This window comes from Prosopis cineraria, unplaced genomic scaffold (genome assembly GCF_029017545.1).
Source record: "Prosopis cineraria cultivar Desert tree isolate PC_DT_omini unplaced genomic scaffold, ASM2901754v1 PC660, whole genome shotgun sequence".
Lineage (NCBI taxonomy): Eukaryota > Viridiplantae > Streptophyta > Magnoliopsida > Fabales > Fabaceae > Prosopis > Prosopis cineraria.
In genome coordinates this window covers 1-7,381 of record NW_026555985.1, presented here as the reverse complement: position 1 = coordinate 7,381, position 7,381 = coordinate 1, and the positions used below count along the sequence as shown (strand labels likewise).

General features: G+C 28.9%; 1 long non-coding RNA gene across 1 annotated transcript; it reads left to right on the top strand.

Moving 5' to 3' along the window:
* Positions 1 to 705: 705 nt before the first annotated feature.
* On the top strand, positions 706 to 1,112 carry LOC129297946 (uncharacterized). The gene is made up of 2 exons (XR_008590280.1): positions 706 to 845; positions 943 to 1,112. It is a non-coding gene; the product is annotated as an uncharacterized LOC129297946 (long non-coding RNA).
* Positions 1,113 to 7,381: the final 6,269 nt, after the last annotated feature.

Here is a 7,381-nt window from a genome sequence, read left to right as displayed (position 1 = left end):
TTGTCATTTTTCTGTTTTTTTCAGTGCAAAGAATTTGATAAATTAAAGTCGTTGTTAATCAATAAATAGTTGAACAAAGTTAATTAAGTTTATCCTTTTATCCTTTTATTCTTGCATTTAAGAATTATAAAATTTTAATCAAAGAAGATCATGATTTCTGCACCTTTGATGACTCAGAATCTAATATCTAAAATGATTAATTATCAAATATTAATGGAAAATTGTTATCTTCATGGATCATAAAGTGAATTATAGCCGGCCCTTATAAGTGGAGTCAAATGTCAATATCCAACAGCGAAAGGTTGGTAATTAATTTTGCAATAACTTTATAAAAAGGATTGCAAACTATAGGGTGAATGTAAATTAAAGTCAAAGTGAAAACGCGGCGTGAGCATTTGAATCTTCAATCTTGTGTTTTATGTGAGTGATGTTTCCATCGCAAGTCCACGTGGATGCGGTGTGAGCTTAATCCATCAACATATCAAAGTTTTGCTGCAATCATGATTTTCAAGGATTAATTACTGAAGTCTTTCTTTGCATACTCGGTTTCATATTTAGGGCGATCTTTGAAACTTTGAACCCTGTGTTTGACGTGTGGTGACCAAATTGTGCTGACTGACGACTTTAACACAACGACTAAACTATAAAAAGGCTTGAATGAATTGGTGCGACGATGAGGATTGAAGAGAGAAGGAGATGGAGATGAACAAGGGCATGTCTTTTGTTTTGCGTTGTGTGATATTATTATTCATTGTCTTCACTTCTGCATCCATTCCAGTCACCACCCAAGCTGCTTCAGATTTGCTTTTTGTTTCTCTCTCACATCACAACAGATTACTATACATGTACGCTGTATAATATTTGGGATTTTCAAAGGAATAAATTAAAGAAACTGGAATTTTCAATTAAATGAATGTGTGTGGTGATGTTTTTAATTTGCAGATATGAAGATGAGGAAACTGGGTAATTTGCCGAGCTCTCCTCCTGCACCCCGCGGTTCCCCTCCTGACGCTCCGGGTCATGGCGACTAATCGATTTTATATTTTATTTCTTTATATGAACTGAAATAAATCTGCCGTTACGTTATTATACAAGTCATTCCTTCATGTTTATTTTACTCTTTTTTTCTTTCTTTGTTTTTTTTTTGAGTAATGCTTGCGTAAGTACTAGTTGTAATCGCCTCTGGTTTTCTGAAGTAATTTCATCGAACACATACAAATTGAATTAGATGAACGAGAAGGCGTGCGGAATGAAGTTTATGAGACGTGCAAAAACATTTCTAACGATTGTATATGAAATTTAAAACGCATTTAAAAGGACCCAACCAGGGGAGGACCCAGCAATTCCATTATCTGCACATGAATATGATGCGACGGGCCTGCCCAACCAAGTTTAGCATCTTTATGAAGGATGGTTTTGTAATTTTAATGAAGAACAAATATTCCTATAAGACCATCCAAGCATGATGATCACGTCAGTCCAAAAAGAGTTATTTTTCTAATTAAATGATGGATGCAAGGTTTTTGTGCCTTTCCATTTTTTTTATAAGTATAAAGAATAAGCTTCCTTGATATGAGGGATTCTTTCTATCAAGAATAATTTTTTTGTATATCGTCCAAGTTGCTTAAACATAAAATTTTAAATTTTAAATTTTATTTAAGATTTAAAAAAAATTTAATATTATAATTTAAAATGTTTTATATTATCTAAACAAAGAATTTAGATTTTATAAATTTTGAATATGAAATTTTAAATACGAGATTTTAAATTCAAATTTTCAACCTAAATTTATCCATCTAAACACAATCTTAAAGAATTGTAAGGTTTTACAACAGAAGTTCTTGAGGATAAATATCGTGTCTTTCTCATTTTATCTTTTAATCCTTTATTATAAAAAGGGAGAAGAATTATTTAGTCACATTCAAGGACGGAACTGTGCCCGCAAGGGGGGCGACCCAGGAGACTTTCTTTGAATACCCCCCTCATTCCATTCTCACATAAGGCTCACGCACACACACTCTCCACAATAACGCCCAATTAAAATAATGTCTTACTATATACAATATATATATATATATATATATATTCTATTTAGACTATAACATACTGCAGTAGTAACTATTTCATTGTTTTAAAAAAAGTTAGATAAAATCTTAATCTCTTAAAATATCGTATATCTTTTTAATTATATTCTCATTATATATTTTATATAAGTGTCTTAATAATGATAATTAAAATCTCCATGCATATTTTTTTTCAAACAGAGTAATAAATGATGTAGAAGTATAGCTGAAAAAACAATTCAAAAAAATTACCTTATACCATATATTTTGAATTAGGCAAGGTTTCTAAAATAAATTTTGTATTGTGGTTCAAAGATATACTTTTCAAAAAATTTTCATGTAGATTAAGAAAAATTATTATATTTTTTATTTTTAAAACATTTTACAAAAAAATGAGCATCATTTACTATCCTAATAGGACATCTTATAATTTAGACCTGCTTTTATTTTTGGAAGGTACTTTATAATAAAGGAACTTGAGAGAGCATAAGCATATTATATGATTTTATTTTAAATGTTTCAAAAATTTTCTAAAAAGTACATCTGATATTATATAATTTGTCATCTAAAATTTTTAAATTATAAAATAAAAATTTTAAATTAACAATATATTTTCTGCTTTCCAAAAATTGGCCCCCTAACTATTAAGGCTGGTTCCGCCTCTGGCCACATTATATTTCTCACATCCACATTAATTAATACAAAGATAAATTTCAAAAAAAATAATTTTGAAAAGTATTAGATATTCTACATTTTGAACTAAGTTTAAATGGAAAAAATGTCTTACAATCTGGATTAAAAAAAAAATATTACATCTGACAAGATTGAGATTGACGAGATAGTGGGACTTGCAATCCTCTAGGTAAGAGAGGAAGCTCTGCAAAATCTGTTGCAAAAATTGGAAGTCAATGATCTCTCTAATAACACAAAAATTTGTTCCCACGTATTGGCTGTTGCATTTGCAGTTTGCGATATATGTACGAAAATGTTCCACGGATCTGAATCATTTTTTTCCCCATTTATACCAAAATCAGCATTTCCTTTCTTTTTTTGCCTTTTTTTTAGATAGCAAAATAAAGCATTTTTTTTTTTTACATTTGGATCCAACATTGACATTGATAATGTCTCTAATTATGTGTTTTATTTTATGCTATGCTTGTTATGAGAGAAAAGTAGGGCAGAAAAAACTACATTTCCCCTCACTTGCCTAAGGAAAGAAAAATGGGAGAGAGAGAAAATTAAGATGAAAATAACATGTGAGGCTCGCGTGTTTTTGTCTTCAATTTTTCTCTCCAAATATGGAGAGGTTTTGGCAAAAAAATCTATTTTCAGATTTATTCATCAATATTTTTTATTTCCTGCTGCCTACCTCCCTCTATTTTCATTCTTATACGCGGTTGTAGTTTAAAATTTTAAGATTATTATATAATTAAAAATTTTATAAATAAAAATAAAAATAAAATAAATAATTTACAATAACTATATTTTTACTTCATTAGTTTTTGTACAATTTTTTTTATTCATTGGTAACATAAGTTTTGTTATATCTAAATATTTACCAATAATAAGGTTATTATTTTTCATATAAAATTAAAAAATTTTCTCTCATCCATATTCTTTGTCGCATCTCATTTTTCTGTTCTCTCATTTTCTTTCCTCCCTATTTTCTCTTATTAGCCAAGCAATAATGTTGCCACCACAAGCCCGTTTTAATTTGGTGTGAGCATCCTCCATCAACATATACATCAACTTTTGCTGCAAATCACTTTTCATTCAAAGCAATTAAGGATTATTGTTCTGCATGTTTCAATATGTACAATTTGGAATCCATCTCCTAGCAAGAATGACCTAGGTTCATACTTGATGCTTTAAGCTACAAATATTTTTCGAGTAACCTAGGGGCTGTTTAAAACTATTTTTATTTTATTATTTTGAGAATTGGTGTTTTGTAAAATATATTTTGAAAATAAAATAAATAAAAATGTGTTTTTTTCATTTTTCTTTTGTTCCCTACAACAATAATCCCAAAACATAAAAAAGTTATTTCCATTTTTGTATTCTCTAGAATAATATTTTATTTTTTTCTCTCCAAAACACTTTTTAAAAATATGTTACCAAATATATTTTTTGGTCTTTTGTTCTGAAAAATAAACAATTATTCCTAAAACAGGTTTTCAAATAAGCCCCTAGTTTTTGTTGCCTTTCGACAAGGCTTATCATCTGTACAACAAATTATTAAGTTATGGACCAATTCAACTCCCTGAATAGTGGACTAAATGAATCCGTTTGAGTTGACTTCGTCCTATCTTAACAAATTCAAAAAATATATGTTAGTTCTTTTTCAATCTGATCTTTTTTCGTCAGTCCTAACTAAGAACAAAAATCACAATTAACAATATAATGAAACATAGTCGTTTTGCATTGAATTATAGAAAGGGCAATGAAGGGGGAAAAATCACGAAGGGTGGAATCCAAAAAGCAAACCGAATCGACCATCCAAGTAAAAGTTTATTTTCAGATTGAAGAGAATAAACAATCATGTTCCAGAAGCAATGCATAATTTCCTTAATTATTTAGAATATCAAGTACTGGCAGTGACATTTTTCATCTCAAACAATAGATATATAGGTGATCAATAAAACGTTATTAATTGTCATTATTAGTTTACTAGAAATAGTTTGTAATATTTTATGGAAATTAGAGATGTGAATAAGATAACTTAAATGATATCCTGCTCGCAGTTGCCTCTATATATATATATATATATATATCATAATTTAAATTCATATCCATTAACGTCTTGACTCTTGAGAGTTGATATTGTTGAGAATGAAGAGCAACCGCTGGACAATAGATGAGAGAACACATGGAAATGTCATGTTAACATGTTGAATATCCCAGTACGTAAACACTGACCCAATATGTCTCATTGGTTGCCAACGAAGTGTGGTGTAGTTGGTCAAGGATTCGGCCTTTACCCCACAAGGGTGAAGATTTGAATCCTGCTGACTAATGTGAGACACTTGTTGGTGGATGATTAAAAATAACAATGATTACATAGAAAATAATTATTTAAATTAACAGTGTTAGGGTTAAATGACTGAAAATATACTTTACAAAATTAAAAAATTAAATTGAAATCTTATATAAAATTAGAGGATCAAAACTATATTTTAACTCTTTTATTTTATGTAAGTGAAGCATAGTTTCCATTCAAATTTGGCTTGTATAAATTTAATGATAGAGGCCAAGCTTTAGTTGTCCAAATGCTTTGTGTGGTGTGTGTTCTTTCTCTTTTTCCCTGTAAACAATGTTCCAAGAGTGAAATTTGTGCTAAAAATGATATATGTATATGTACACACACACAGATGATCACTCCCACAATTAAATAAAATTCTTAATAAACAATTATTAGAGTCATCAAGTACTAATTAGAACCCTAATCACGAGTAACAATAAATAAATTATACATATATCTAATAACACAGTAGTCATTTTGCATTGAATTCAAACTAAATAATAGAAACAAACCATATGTGATATTAACGAAAAGAGTATTTTTCATTTGATTGAAGACAGGGATACTAAATAATGAAGGGAGGAGAAGTGACGAAATATTCAAAAGAAAAATAAAATATTTTAAAAAGTAATTTAATCGTTTGCTGCTGAAATCAGATGATTTTATATACACAAATTAAATCAATATACTATTTCAATACATCATTATCAATTTATCAATATATATATATATATATATATATAAAATAAAATATGTGTATCAAATCATATCATTCACAAGCTATAATCATTATTAATAGAACTACTTTTTCGGATTCCGTGCGATGCACATATAACATGTCTATACCCTGTGGAAGCGTATTGCCTTCAGGGTTCGTATGAATTTGATGTGAGTTTCATCCAGTTAAATCATGCTTGTAGGAGGCAAAATAATAATAATAATAATAATAATAAACAAATGCATATAAGCTCAATATAATTGATCGATATAATTTTTTTTTCACTGATTTTATAGTTAAGCATTCAAATCCAGTTTATGTTATATTACATAATACATGGGGAGTATCTATCTCATCTGAAATATCTAAGTCCAACTTTTGTCACTTTTATATAAGAGAACACTAAACTTCATTATACAAACTGAATTCAAAATATTCCAACCGATCAGATTCTTTTTCCCCAAAAAGTTCTATAAAAACTTGGGCATTTCAATGTTCAGATTGTATCAAATGTTATATATCATCATATGCGCGGCTTCTTAATGAGAATTCAATTCAACTGTACTTTGACCAAAGGCTATGGGTTTGAAATTGGTTAAGAATAGTATAAACAAATCTTTTGAATTTGAGATCCATGAATTTTCGTCAAGTTTTTCTTTTTTAATATTTTTCACATTTTATTATTTTTTTAAAAACATAAAATCTTCCCTTTTTCTTAAAAAAATCATAAAATTCACATGCGCATATTAACTTTAAAGAATTCACTCCCAAGTATGGTATATAAACTACCCAATACCTCTTGTCCCTGTTACTATAAGATCTCAGGATCTTTCTTAATGATCCTTCCTTATTTAGGACTTTTTGCAAGTTGTTCAAAGCATCAATTATATTTTTCTTAAATGTCCTTAGTTTTGACACACCTTAAATTAAATTTCCTAAAACATTAAATTTACACATTTAATTAATTTCATTGAGGATAATTTGGAATTTTGTTGGATAGATTATAACAAATTTAAAGATGTTAATTAAGTTTAACAGAATTTCATAATTTCATTAAACTGTTAAAATATGCTCATAGCACTACAAAAAAAAATGACTTTCAACAGCAACACTAGAAAGTTGCCACTGATTCTCACCTTCAGCGGCGATAGTAAAAGTCACCGCTGAAAGTGTGACTTTCTGCGGTGACATTTGAAGTCGCCGTTGAAATAGTGACTTTTTGCAGTGACAGATATAATCACCGCTGATTATCAGACTTTCAGTGGCGACATTGAGAATCAGCGGTGACTTTTTGGTGTCACGTTGATTGTCAACATATTTTAAAATATTTTATAACTTTTTTAAAAAAATTATGTGTAAGTTTCAGCAGTGACATAAAAGTCGCCACTAAAAGTTGAGAATCAACGGCGACTTCAGTATCACTGCTGATTGTCAACATATTTTAAAATATGGTTATAATTTTTTTAAAAGTCATGCTGTAAGTTTCAGCGGTGACTTTTTAGTGTTCACTGCTAATTGTCAATATATTTTTAAAATATATTATAATTTTAAAAAAAACTTATGTTGTAAGTTTCAGCGACG